General features: G+C 49.0%; 1 protein-coding gene across 2 annotated transcripts in view; it reads right to left on the bottom strand.

Moving 5' to 3' along the window:
• The window catches only part of TENM4 (teneurin transmembrane protein 4), an 813,415-nt gene extending 799,385 nt beyond the window's left edge, over positions 1–14,030 (bottom strand). For both annotated transcript variants that reach the window (XM_066249328.1, XM_066249320.1), the window contains exon 1: positions 13,581–14,030. The gene's annotated coding sequence lies outside the window, so the exon portion shown is untranslated. The remainder of the gene's footprint in view (positions 1–13,580) is intronic.
• Between the last annotated feature and the right edge of the window lie 738 nt (positions 14,031–14,768).

Here is a 14,768-nt window from a genome sequence, read left to right as displayed (position 1 = left end):
AGCAGAAGGTATAACTGGAGATGTGAGGGAGAGCTGGTGATGTCAAGGAGGGTTTTTTAGCTTGTTTAAGGATTATGACCTTTACTCTGAGACAAATGGGAGCTGTGCAGAGTTTTGCACAGAGGAGTGGCATGTTCTGATTTATGTCTTTACAGGATCATTCTGGCTACTGTGTTGAGAATAAATGGCAAGGGGTCAGGGCCGAGCAGGGAGCCCAGTGAGGGAAGCTACTGCAGTCACCCAGGTAGAAGAGGAGGGGGCTTCCTTCCACTAGGGTGGTAGATGTGCCAATAGTGAGAAGTGCTCAAGTTCTAGATGTATTTAGATTATGAGCCTAAAGTTTAAGAGATACTATGTGAGTACTTTTCTTCTCCCTTTCCTTTCTTCTTTAAAAATACAGATACCTTCACAGATCCAGAAAACAAAATGTGGTCTAGGTCAACCCTAAAGACCTAATGGCCATCTCAACCCAGTATGACATGGTTCAAACACACACTGGCCAAGGGCTGGGCTTATCCAGCAATTCCCTTATGTTCCTGGTGAGTGACACCTCCCCACATAAAATGGGAATCAAGATAGATAACTTCCCCAATTGAATTGCTATCTGACTGAAGGGGCCCTGGCTCAATCCTTCTGTGGGGCGATCAAGGTCAATGCTGGACATGGCCCTCCCACACCTCCTGGGAGATGCCCAAGGGCCTGGGCCCGTCCGCTCTTGAATGTGCGTCATGTTCTGCTAAGGGACAAACAGACCCCGAAGAAGACTTTTGACCCTTAACTCCAGCACGTGACCTTCCTGCCCTTGGCTTTGTGCCACTATAGTCTAACTGCTTTATAAGCCAGACCGCTGTGGCTGGTTGTGGATCTTGCTTGCCCAACTGGCCACCCTAGGGCCTCCCTGTATGTAAGTAATAAAGGCTATCTTTGTTCCATCTGGTCCTCCTTGTGTTTTTTTTTGTTTGTTTTTTTTTTTACAAAATATCTACTAAACAGGTAGACATACCTGGTCTCGAACTACTACATTACAGGGGTTATTCAGCAACACATATCAAAAGCCCTATAAAGCCACATAATCAATTTCAAGTCAAAAAATTGGGCTGAAGAAAATAGACAAGTACATAAAAATGTTGATCTCAGCATTATTGATAGTAGTGAACATTTGAAATAATAGGAAATCGGTTGAATAAATAATGACATATCCTTATAATGGAATACTACATAGCCAATAAAAGTTATGTTGGAGAGAAAATGTCATGGGGAAATGATCATGACATATCAAGGTTACAGAACGATGTGTACAATCTACTCCAAATAGTAGTGGTGGGAGGGGGTGATGGTGAGGGGCCAAGAGAATTCTCTGTAGAAACAGTACTGGAGAGAAAAGCAAACATTAGGAGGACCTATGTCTACATGGCAAGATTATGGGTTGTTTTCATTTGTTCTCTAGGTTATCTTAAGTTTTTGAAATTTTCAATTGGTGTAATCTCCCCTACAAAAAACAAACAAACAAAAAACATAAATGCCATAAAATTTTCAAAGCAATACTTATCCTTGGAAAATTGCTACCTATTCCACAATGTCCCATCAGGCTTACCAAGCCTGAGCTCATGAAAGCAGCTGAGAGCACCATGGAACACCTGGAACTGTAATGTCCCTGTGGCACTACGGCGATGGCCACTGTGTACTAGGTCTACTGTCCTGCTGCGGGTGCCACCACGAGGCCACCACAGCACAGATAAATAGATGCACAAAACTGACCAACTCCACTGTTCTGTGATACTCCACATTAGGTACTCCTGAACTTGGGGAGACAAGGAGGAGGAGAAAACGGAAGCATGGAAGGAAGGTCGAGGTTTTAGAACGCAAGGGCCGTGAATCAGCATAGCATCAGCCTCTCCGGGAAGCTTGCTAGAAATGCAGAATCTCAGGCCCACCTTCCCCCCCCCCCCCCCCCCCCCCCCCCCCGCTGAATGGGAACTGGGGAACTGACGTTTTAACAAGTCCCCAGGCAGTGCCTAGGTACATGAAGTTTAAACAAGCCCTCTCTAGAACATAGCACTTTTCTCCACTCTAAGGTGAACTTGAGGTAAACTCAAAAAACAAACAAAACCAAACCCTGATTTATCAATGTCACCCCATTAAAATTAATTTAAAAAAAAGAAGTTGAGTAGAAGTTTTCTCAAGCAAGTGTTAATTATCTAAAAGATGTAAAAATCACCCTAACCACCCAGAAGGGCAGAGCCTCCACCCCGCCCCGCCCCGCCCCGTAGGCAATGCAATGTGGAGTCTCTGGCATCAACTCCAGAGAGCTACTACTATCTGATAAGCCCTTTGTAGTAAACAACAAGAGAGCAGGCATTTCCTCTCCTAAGTGGGAATCCCGAGCCAGGAGCCTGGCCAGCTGGGGGTAGAGCTGTGTAGGCACTGTTAACAGGGCTCTGCCCGGAGATGAACATAAGAGTAAAACCTGATCAGAGAACCATCACAACATCTCCAGGAAAGTGAAAAGTCTTTTCCAGCACTGGGATGCAACTATGTGGGAATGAGGAGGGGGACAGGCTGAGAAAGAAGGCCACCCTTCTGACCCAGATGCAATGTTGGCCCAAAGGCAGGAAAAGGGTGGCAAAGAAGTCTTGACTGCTATATTCATAGTCCTATGGCTCAAATAAATTAGGTTACCCACCTCATACATAAATTACAATCTGGGATCCCTTCATGCTTCTTTGAAGTAGGGAAGGAAGAAATATTTCATGAGGCCATACTCCCTGCACTATTTCCCAGTCCTGGCTGCCCCTCACATCACCACCTGGGGAGCATTTCAGAGTTTGATGCCTGGTTCTGTTCCGCTCTTTGCTAAGAGCTCCCAGGCGATTCTAACACACAGCCAGGGATCCACTGGCCTGGGTGCTGTGCTGGAACTCAAAATCTAGTCCTCGCAGCCACTGAGAGAAGCATGTGACGACCAAGCTGGTGCCGAGTGGCAAGGGGCAGAGCTGGAATCAGAACCAGGATTGGCTGGTCTAAATCTACATGCAATTATTTTTTTCCTCAGGGATGTCAGACATCCTCTCAGGCCTGGAAGAGGCTCCCTTCCAGAACGCCCTCCACTTATGTCCACCACTGAACTACGTTGACGGTTCAGTCCAGGTTCTAGAAGCAAGAATCAGAGGACCAGGAGTTGAGTGGGTAAAGAGAAAGCAGGAAAAATAGCAACACCAAGAGCTACCATCACATAGAAGACACTGCTTGTTAGGCACTTTGCAAGTTACTGCACAAATCCCACACAATCCTTGGAACTACATACGTCTACTGTCCATTTTATAAGTGAAAAAGTGATGGAAGCTCAGAAAATCTAAGTAACTGGCTTGAATTCATGCAGCTACCAGGTGATAAGACAGAAAATTCAACCCAAATTCTGTTGGCATTTTCCACTGCCTAACGTGGCCTTAGAAGTTATTTGTGTCTTTAATTACCTGTATCTGCCAAGTGTTCTACTGAAGTGAACACTTCATCTTCGTGTGTGAGATCGGATCTATCACTTCCCAAGTCTACAGATGAGGACACTGTGACACAAAAAGGTTGCCCAAGGTTACATGGCAAGGAGGTGAGGGTCAGGGTCTGGGTCAGGCCCCAAAGCTGATGTTTCTCCCCATACTCTGTGCTGCTCTGTCTAAATCAACTCAGAGTGCATGTAGAGACTGACTTAACTAGCCATAAAGAGGAATTCAGGTTTGACCTCAGGAAGTACATCCTGGCCTTGAAAGGAGAAAAACACTAGGCTGGATAAACCCAAAATTCCAAAATCGCTGCAAATGGGGCAGATTAGGAGCAGCTGGGAGTCTTTGACCACACAAGATATCAGAGAGATCACAGTGTTGGGTCTACCTTCAAGGCCAGGACATATTTCCAAATGTCCAACCCTTAGTCATGATTCACAATGCCTTCTTCAAAATATATTTGGGATTTAAAAGCATAGTGCTTAGAAGTTGTTGGTGTTTTTTTTTTTAATGTAAGTTTTTTTTGTTTTTTTTTTAATTTTTTTCTTTTTCTGAAGCTGGAAATGGGGAGAGACAGTCAGACAGACTCCCGCATGCGACCGACCGGGATCCACCCAGCACGCCCGCCAGGGGCGACACTCTGCCCACCAGGGGGTGATGCTCTGCCCCTCCGGGTGGTCTCTCTGCCGCAACCGGAGCCACTCTAGCGCCTGGGGCAGAGGCCAAGGAGCCATCCCCAACGCCCGGGCCATCTTTGCTCCAATGGAGCCTTGGCTGCAGGAGGGGAAGAGAGAGACAGAGAGGAAGGAGGGGGTGGGGGTGGAGAAGCAAATGGGCGCTTCTCCTATGTGCCCTGGCCAGGAATCGAACCCGGGTTCCCCGCACGCCAGGCCGACCCTCTACCGCTGAGCCAACCGGCCAGAGCCTTTTAATGTAAGTTTTATTGTGGCATTTTCCCATGTTACAAAAACACATTTTCAAAAACAACATTTAATCTTTTATAACTTGATGTTGGGCTCTGCCTTACTTTTCTTGTCCAATGCAATTATTCATCTATTTTTTCTTTTGCTATTATAAATAACACTGCAATGAACATATTTATCCTTACATCTTCTCTGCTCATCTCTGATTGTTTTTCCTTGGCTAGATTCCTGGAACTGGAATGCTGGACTAAAGGAAATAAGTGCCTCTAGGATTACTGACTGTTATTGCCAAATTGCATTCCTAAAAGGGTGTATTAATTTGCATTTCCACCAGCAGCAAAGGAGAGCACCTGTCTCCCAGCACCCTCTCCAGAACCCAACATTGTTTTAGAAATAATCTTGGCTAGTAACAGAACTGAAAAATAGTAGCATAAATCTGCAAAGACACAATGTGTTTAAATAACCTACCTCTACTCATATAACCAGTATGTAGCCAAACCAGAATTTGAACTCAAGTTATTTAGCTTCAGAAGCTGGGTCCCTAGCCAGTGAGTGCCCCAAAGTACTTAGCCACAGCTTGGGTTATGTCATGGTTGTCATATGTCAGTCAGTTTGAAGAAATTTTATAGGAGAGACCCACCAAGGCAGGCATCTTTGCATTCCTCTTTATCCCATGATTCTAAATAAACACTGTCTAATAGAACTTTCTGCAATAATAGGAATGCTCTGTCTCTGCACTGTCTGATATCATAGCCACTATCCTCTACTGAGCGCTTGAAATCTGCCTAGTGCAACTGAGGAAATGAATTATTAATTTTATTTAATTTTCATTAAATTTACTTTAAATTGTGACTAGTGGCTACCCCACTGCACAGCACAGCTCTACAATACCAGCACCCAATAAATATATATTTGCTAAGTGATATAAACTCATGTAATCTCCACAATCCACCTATCTCTCCCATACTTCCTGCAAGGCAAGCACCTGCCCCTTCCTCCCTCATCTCCACGTGTCTGCTCATTCTCTGGAAGCAGGGTTACTGTTATTTATCTGCCACGTGGGGGTGATGCGAAGAGCAGCTAATTAATGCCTGCAAAGAGCTGCACTGCTGACTGGTTCTCAGAATAATTGCACGTTAATAAAACGTTTAAACGACCAATTCTCATCCAGAGGCCAAAGCAGGGCTGGGTTTATTTAGTAAAAGACTTGTTTCTCTGACTCATCCTGAACTGTATCCTTCCATTGTAGACCCCATCAATGCAGACTGCTTTCATTTAAAAGGTTGCACCAATCTGAAGATACTGACATTTACCTTTGCAATGGTTTTGACGTCACAATTTGATGAGTAAATTAATACTACAAACAAGATTGGAGAGGGTGGATATTTAACCAACTTGAACAAATTGCTTTTAAGCTCTTAAGTACTTTAATTGCTTGCATGATAATGATGCACAATTTTAAACATCTTGATCCACTCTCAAAGCAGGCCCAGGAAAAGGACGACCTCTGAAAGAAAACAGTTTGCTAAGCACTCAGTTTTTATTACACCACGGTCTAGAAAGTAACCAGGTTGTCATTCTAGGAGAAACAGGAGCCAGAGGCCTATGATCAAGTCATAGGTTTGTAACCTTGGGCGAATGGCTTGCCTTAGCCTGTTTCTTTATCCAAAACGTGGGAACAGCAGTAGCTACCTGACACATAGAAGGCAGTACAAATCTGTTGTGCCTTAGCCCCATTCTTCCACCTCCTTCCTCCACAACCGGATGAGAAGATTGACTATGTCCCTCCCCACTGTCTTTTGAAATGAAGATGCCAATTCTTGAAACCCAAAAGGAAAGACTGAATACTTTTCTTGACAGTGCCAATCTATGAATGTAAGACAGCTCCACTTGGCATCTGGTGGTCATTATTGTTACTTTCTAAAATAATGTCAGTAAGAAGTCTCTTGAAACACTGCTACTCCCAGTGTGGGCCAGGGATGAGCAGCATAGCACTACCTGGAAGCCTTCAGGCATGCAGATTCCTAGGCCCCACTCCAGACACGCTGAGTCAGAACATGCAGATTCTTCAGTAATGTGTGTATATTAAAGTTTGAAAAACACTGTCTTACAAAACATGAAATCCACTCTCCTCTCTCAACCTAATTTTATAGAGAGGGAAATGATCCAGGAATGGGCCAGAGTTTTATCCAAAGCCATAATGTATTGGCTGCGACCCTTTTGCTTGACTTTCAAAGGGTTCAAAGACCAGACTTTTAGAAATCAACAATCATTCTACAGCGAGAAAATTGGCGCTTTAAGAGAAAATCATTCTTAAAACCTAATGCTCTTGAGGATTGCAATGACTCATTGATTGCATCTGAGACCTTCTTCCACTGTGGGCCCAGGCCGCAGAGTCACCTTCCACGAAGCAAATGCAGGACTCAAGGGGACAGGGAGCAGGGGTGCTGCTCAACTGCTCCTGAGATCCTGCTACATTTATGTCCTGTTCCCTTTTTGTTTTCTAAATGAAAGAAATGCCCTGATTTGATGTTCAGAACAAGACAAAAGACAAAAACATCCCCTCGCCTTCCCTAGTGATACCGGAGTGGTGTCAGTATCAAAGGCAGTCTCTAAACACTTGTCAGAATTCAAAGTCTGCCACCAGCAAAGCAGGTTTACTCTATGGTGGCCACACCATCCAATGACCCTGAGGTGACCTCTCTATCTAATCTAAAGAAACTCTTGATGCCTCCTGCTGAACACTGGGACACCTTGGCAAGGAGAGGGCTGGACTTCCTCCCCTGGCCAGTGAATTCTTTGTCGGATGATGACTACTCATCTATCCACAGAGAACAAATCTTTTCTGGGTCACAGAAATCTGACACACGAAAGAATGACACTGACAAATACTCTGATTGAACCAGCCCAGGCGAGGATGGGACCAGGGCCTGACTCCTCCCGCTTTGGAAATGGCAGGTAGGTATGTTAATGTATTAATTAATTAATTTTATTATTATTATTTTTTATTGTGCTCAGAAACCATGAAGACAGACTGTTGGACTGATTTCCTCCGTACAATGCCATGCAGCAGTGGGGATAAGCTTGCTATGGGGTAATCTCTACTGCTTCCTTTATAAGATTTCCCAGGTGGCCATTCTAAGGCCCCTGAACCAAAGGGAAAGGGAAAGGGAAAGGGACCGGTCTGGGAAAGAGGGACCCACGGCCTCATGGAATGCTAAAGACACACACAACTTCTCTGAGGGGCTGCTTGTCATCCACCAGGGAGCCAGTTCTACCTGCAATTCAGAGGAACATATTTACATATTTCAACTCCATTGCTGGCTGAAGCTCTACAGAGTGAGTGATGATTCCGAGACAGCCTGGGAAGAAAAATGTCCTTGGAAGAAGAATTTGCCTATCAGTTTAGCAGAAGGGCTCAAAGTTATGCAAATCCTCTGCTTGAAGTTTGATTGTCACCCCTACCTCCTTCCACTTCTTAGGCTACCAGCCGGCGTGGAGTGCAATGTAAACAGCCATATTCTCTTTAAAAGATGGAGCCAAAATCACAGTGCGCCCTACTGCTTCTCATGTGTGACAGAAGTCTCAGCGTGGCATCTGCCTTTGACCCTGCAATCCTACTTTCTAAGAATTTATCTTAAGGAAATTTGAAAAGCACAGTGTGTACAAGAATACTTATTACAGTTTTGTTCTAATAATAAAAAAACTAAAAATAAACAAAAAGGTCAAAGAGTGGGTATTACTTAAATAAATTATTCCATATTAAAACATTGGGGTTATATCTAGCCATTAAAAATATTACCATGTGGGTAAAGTTGTATATTACATGGCAAGATTTATCTTTAAATGATAATAAGCATTCAAAATATTATAACTATCTCATTTTTTTCTACATTCATAAAGTCATTAGGTGCAACTTCAAATGTGATAAAACAATTTTCTTTTTACTTTTCTCTATATTGTCTTACTTTGCTACAGTGAACATATGTTACTTTGGTAATTAGGTATAATTAGTATTATATCTAATTATAGAATTTGGTAATTAGATAAAATCAAGACAAAAGTTGGGAGGGAACTGACAAAGTAATAAATCTATAAAGCTTCTACATTTATGCTTTTTCTTTAGAAGCTTTCCTTATGGAAAACTGTAAGTTTGAAAATCCATGCATGCTTGGTTCCCTTAGAACTGGAGCATGTGTTTCTTTCAAAGGGGCCCCCACAGCAGTCTGTCAGTGCAAAAGATGGATTCAGCTATCGGTTACGATAAACTGGACTGATAGACCATGTAAGAAGGCAGGTAGAAATCAGCCACTTAAGATTTGGAATCGACATTGACTTACCCTGCTAGGCTCTTGGAATCAAATCTGCAAGGAGGTGATTTAAATCCCATTGTTCTTTTGTCTCACTGTTTGATTCATGGATGTAGGAGAATTTACTGGGACTCCTGTCCCAGTAAAGTAAAAAAACTGAAGGCTTGGGTCCAAGTAAAGTAGCTGTTCCTTAGAATTGGACAAGGCCCACATGAGGATTTGCAGGTAAGGACTCAGGACCCAGGTGAGGGATCTGCACCAGTGCTCACTCAATCACACTTTCCTTCAATCTCTGATTATTAAAGAGTATGAGTGGTCATCTTGAGTCTCTTGCTTGTGTTGCCCAACAATCTTTATCTTAAATTCCTAACCACCATTTTTTCCATATTTGTAACTTTTGATCTGGAAATATCAGGTTATGCAACATGCCAATCTGCAGAAGGATGTAATTTTGTCACAGAAGAAAAGGACTCAATGAGGGAAAAATTCTAACAAAACTGGAAATGGCTTTTCTAAGAAAAGAGAAGATATTTTTGCTTCAAGCATTTGAGCTGGTTTTAAATAGACTATGAGTGCAATGTTGTTTGTTTGGGGGGGGCTGTTGATTTCCTTGCCCAACCCCCATCTAATCATCTGTAAATAGCCCACAATGTGTCAGTTAGTTAATGTACATTAATCCTTACAGTGTTGCAAACTAGATGGATCTTTCTATTTCACACATGAGAGAACTTAAGTTCCAAAGGTATCCTGCACAAAATGTCCACTCAGTAAATTATGCAGTTAATTAAAATCCCTGTCCCATCAACTTCCACAAAACCACAGAGGTGAGATTATATCTCAAGAAGTCAGATCTACTGGAGGAGAGCCCTTGAAGTTCCAACTTACCCACAGCTACAAGGCCCAATCTTCTACTACAACACCTGTTCCATGGGGAGCTAGCTCACTAGCTCACATTCCAGATCATTCCATTTGCTGTGGATCTGTCCTCTGATGGTTCTTCTACAGACTGAGCACTGGTTCTATCCCCAGGGGCCTGCACTAAGCAAGGCTGGCCCTTCTTCCCTCTATAGTCCACAGAGGGGTTCACTGGCTTACTCCCCCCATCCTATCCTCATCTCCAAAGAGAGGCCTTGATGAGAATAGTATGCTGACAGATGAATCTGAGATATCTCTCTAGGAAACAAAACGTCTCCATTCCTGACAACTTCCCAACCCTAGAAGGTGGCTACTTTACGATTAACCAGCACCCTGCCCCCACTCACTTAAAGACACATACTGGAAATAAAACCTTTGGAGAATTAGCTCCCTAAAAGTGTAAGAACATTTATGTCCTTAGTCTTGCCTGAAGAACCTGTGGGCGCAATCAATCCCCCAAACATTCGCAAGGAGTACTGCACGCATGGCACCGCCAAGAGGAAACACTAGTTCACCTCAGGACATCAGCTCGGACTGGTCGGATTCCAGTACGTGGAAAGACTTCCCGTCATCACCCTCACCAGAGAAAACTGATTTGTCTCTTCATTCCCTTATAACGCCTGCAAAGATGGGAATCCGTTTTGTGAGAGAGGTCTGGCCTCGACGCACACCTCCATCCCCAGGACACGGACACACACACACACACACTTCCATCGCCACCACCTGTGAAAACATCCCTCCTAACTTTGGCAAGGAGAGCTCCCACGCAAATCTGAACGGTAAGACACCCAGGGCGCGCCGGGGCCCGGAGAATCGGGACCAGGAGGGAAGAGGGGAGGGAGGCGCAGCCGGGACTCCGCACCGCGCAGCGCTCAGGGCTCAGGGCTCAGGGCTAGGACGTAGCCTGGAACTAGGTGGTCTCCACTCGGGTTTCCCGCCCAGGCCCCGCCTACCCGGCGGCCAGGCTCCTGCGGGCTACGGCTCTGCTCTCCAGAGAGCCCAAAGCCGGAGGCACCCCGCAGAAGGCGGCTGAGAACGCAAGGGGGCCTCGGCCGGCGCAGCCAACCCGGTGTGTCGGAAAGCGGCCGCGGCCGGCGCGGAGGAGGGCAGCTCTCGGCGAGTGCGGAGGAGGGGGAGTGGAAATGCACTGCCCCTGCGCGCGGGGAAACAGGTTGCCGCGTAGCCTCATTCCCTCCCGGCAGAAGTCGGGCGGCGACCCGATTCCTGCCCTGGCCCTAGAGCGAACCCGCCCCCCTACCCCCGGCACCCTCTCCTTCCCGGACCCCCGCGGCGGAGCCGGAACCCCTCAGGCTGCAGGGTTAAAGGCGCCTTCAGCAAGGTCAAGGCGCGGCTGGCAGGCACTTGGAGATTTTTCCCAGCTGAGCACGAGCTTTGCAATCGCATTGTTAAAGATCATGGCAGCGGCAGGAAATTCGAACAGCCCCACTGGTCTGCGAGAGGGAGGATTTATTTTACAGCGTAGAATGCACTCAGACCCGAGATTTCAGGGGGGAGGGAATGCAGGGTTTCAGGACGCTGGGAATGTGGTAAAAACAAAACACTCCCCACCCAAGCACACCCCCACCTCTCGAGTGCGGGGGCGGGGGGGGGGTAGAGTCCAGGGCCACTGTGCCCCAGACTTCAATCAGCGTTCCGCACAGCTCTGCCAGATCTAGAGTGGCTTATCCCTCTGCAGGCGAAAAACAAGATATAAAAACACTCTACTGCTGTGGTTTATTAAAGACCAACAGCGTGCTACAGGCTGCTGCGGCGAAGGGAAGTTGCGAGATGAGAATAAACGCAACAGAAGCAAACTGCCTTCCGCGTAGGAGAGAAACCTGAAGGAAGCCATACTCAGCACCCATCCCCATCCCATCCCCATCAGCGCCGGGCTAGCTCAGGAAACCAGGCAAAGCTAAATAATGGTGGCTGACCTGACAGAGGCCGGCACGCTCCCTCCTAACCCCCGCCAGAGTGGGCAGGACGGTTGGGATGCTCGGCATCTCCATAGAGGACCAGACCTCGCGGGCAGATTCAAACACGCGAAGGGCACTGGGTGTGAAAGATGGGGAGGCGGCCCTCGGAGAGGCATAGAAGTGTGGCTTTGCTGTTTCCCAGGACGCAAAGTCAGTTTCCTAAAATAGCATTCATTGGAAAGCCTCCTAACACCCCCTCGGCCTCTGAAGACTCAATGGATCCTGAGTTCTGTCCGGCTTTTTCACTCAGATCCCATACTCGACCCAATTCCTGCCTAGATAACCGATTCCTTCAGGACAGCAGCATCAGCACCCAATGCCCATGGCAGAAATGAGCGCCGCCGTGGTGCGAGGCGACTTCCTGCTCCCCTAGTCCCGGGTGGGAGCGCCCGGCTACTTACATTCCCTGAGTAGGCAAACTTTCAGGCTTGTCTTTCGCGAACCCGGTGCTCGCATCACGTTTCTGGGTAATCACCGAGGTAGTTTATATAACTGCCCGCGATGCGGGTCGGCAGATCTCCCTGCGTGCGCGGCCGCACAGCTAAGCATATGGGCACTCCCTCACCCCGCGCTCGATCCCCAGCGTGCCGCGCCGCGCCGCGGCCTTCCACAAAGCAGCGGGGCGATCTCCTGAGCCAAACACCAAGAGTGCACGCAGGGTCGGGCCGAAACCAGGCTGCTAGTCTTCGCCCCTTTCGCTTGTTGGCTTACAGATAACTGCATATCTAAGAACCTTCTCCCTAGGGCTGGGAAGGGGGAGGCGGTTTGGGGCCAGGGTGGGGGGTGGGCAATAGGCGCGGTTCTGGAGCAGGCCCGGTACCCAAGTGAGTAATAATGCCCTCGTCCACAAGGACCAGGGTGCACAAATCGCCTTAACGTCTCATCCTGAAACGTGAGCCAATTTCCAAAGTTAGAGACCACGCAGTTAAATTTCCAGTACTTTCCAACCTAGCCTGGGCGGGGGCAGGGCGGAGAAGCCGCGGGCAGCCGCCAGCGACGCCCACCTTACCGCCCCGCCAACGAGGACTCACCAGTTGAACCTCCCCTGGCCCTCAGTAGTTGGCTGTATATTCCCCTGGTTGCATGTACGTACGTACACACACACACACACACACACACACACACCGCGATACTACCTCCCCGTCTGCTTCTCCAGTATAAAGACTGCATTTTTAAATCTCGAGGAAAATGACTAAGAAGCTCGGTGATCACATTTCAACCCAGAGCACATTTCCCGAAGCCCGGGATATGAGTAGTCTAACACACACACTCACACCCAGAGCGCTCCGAGCGTCCACCCGGCGGCTGCAGCCTTAACTCGCTCCGAGGGGGATCATAAACACCGCTGCAAGGCGGCGGGAGGGGAGAGACGAGAGCCGCACCCGCTGCAGAGGGCTCCGGGCTGAGTCTGGTCTTGGGTTTTCCGCTCCAGCCGCGGCGCGCGCGGGGCCACTGCAGCCGGCGCTCGCCCCGCAGCGCAGGCTGCAGTCGCTGGAGCCCGGCGCCGCCTCGCGGGCTCCACCGGCGCCCGCCGGGGCCGGCGGGTCTGCAGAGGGGCTGAGTTCGCTGGGGCCGGGGCGGGATCCCAGCGAGGCAGATCAACCCGCGCGCCTCCTTCCTCCCACCCGCCGTCCCGAGTTTTGAGTCCGCTTCCACCACCCTGCTCTTCCCTCACCCTCGCTCCCAGGCTCCAGTCCTCGCCGGGCTCTGGGGGCTGTAGCGGCGGAGGCTCGGGGTTCCAGATTGGCTCGCCTTGTCGGTAACCCGCGCCCCAACCTCTGTCCCTTCTTTCCCTGGTCCGGGCCAGGGGAGCAGGCAAGCGTCCCCCGGAGCCCATGGCATCCGCGCGAGCTGCCCCGACCCTGCCACAGCTAGTGCGCGCAGAGAAGCTAGAGAGCCGGCGAGGCGCCGCCGCGGTCCCCAAGGCGCTTTTCCGTAGAGCAGATCACGCCGCCTTACCGTGGCTGCAGACTGCCACCGCCGGGAAAGCGGGGAGGAGGGAGGCAAGGCGCCGCGCCGGTGGCTCCTCTCGCTCTCGGTGGCGCGGTTCGTCGGCTCCGCGAGCCCAAGTGTGCGCCCAGGAAGCAGGTCCCGGCTCTGCGCTCAGCTCCAGCGAGACCAACAATAGCTCCGGCGGGAAGCGGAGTCCCAGAGAACCTCCAGCCGCGCGCGCACGCCGGGCTCTTGCTCCCGGCCGCTCCCGGCCGGCGTCCCTGCCAGCACTGCTGCCCCACATGAAACAGCTGCAATCCTGAGGCTTCTTGGGGGTTGGGGCGGGTATGTGTGCGTGCGAGTGTGTGTGTGAGAGTGTGTGTGTGTGTGTTTAATAGCTTCCCTCTTCTTCTTCCCCTCCCTGCCTGTTCTCCTGCCTGCCTTCGTCCCCCACCCTCACTCTTACACACAGACAGAGAGGGCGAGCGAGAGAGACACACGCACACTCACACACATACACACGCACACGCAGGTTACATGAATGGGAGGCGGGAGCCAATCCTACGCGGCTGGGCGAGCCTCGGCGCACGGCGCTGGGAGCAGGGCCGCACCACGGCGCGGGGGGGCGCCACGCAGGTGATACGTGTCCTTCCCTGGGCGGCTCACTGGCCTCTCCGATCACCCGAGTCTCTGTTCTGTCCAACGTCTTCTTCTCTCCTCTTCCCTCCTTCCTCTCCGTTTTTTCTTCCTTTTTTTCTTCCTTTTTTTCTTTCCTTTCTCGAATTCTCCGAGTTCCCTCAGTTCATGTTTCTCGGTCTCCCCTTACCGTCCTTGCTTCTTCTCGCCCACTGGCTCAAACTTTCTCCTTCCTTGTCCCGACGTTCCTCTGCTTCCTCTCCTCTTACCTTTTGTTCTCTTTCCTCCCTCTCTGCCTTTCTCCCCCTTTTCTTTGCAGTGTTGTCTGATCTCCTCTTCCTCCCTCCTTTCCTGTCCCCGGGTCTCTCTGGGGCTCGAGGCCTCCTTCCCTGCCTTCCCACGATGTTATTTCACACCCCCAACATTTTTCCTGGGATGGTCTTTCTCACGTTGCTGCTGCAGCACAGGAGAAGTAGTTAAAGAGCTGGGCTTGAGTTCCTTCCTCAGGCATACAGGATGCCCAAAGAAAGGCTCTCCTTCCTCGGACAACTTCCCTTAAGCCATAGCAACAGCTACTGA

Source organism: Saccopteryx bilineata, chromosome 1 (assembly GCF_036850765.1).
Source record: "Saccopteryx bilineata isolate mSacBil1 chromosome 1, mSacBil1_pri_phased_curated, whole genome shotgun sequence".
NCBI lineage: Eukaryota > Metazoa > Chordata > Mammalia > Chiroptera > Emballonuridae > Saccopteryx > Saccopteryx bilineata.
This window is presented reverse-complemented; position numbering and strand designations above follow the sequence as displayed.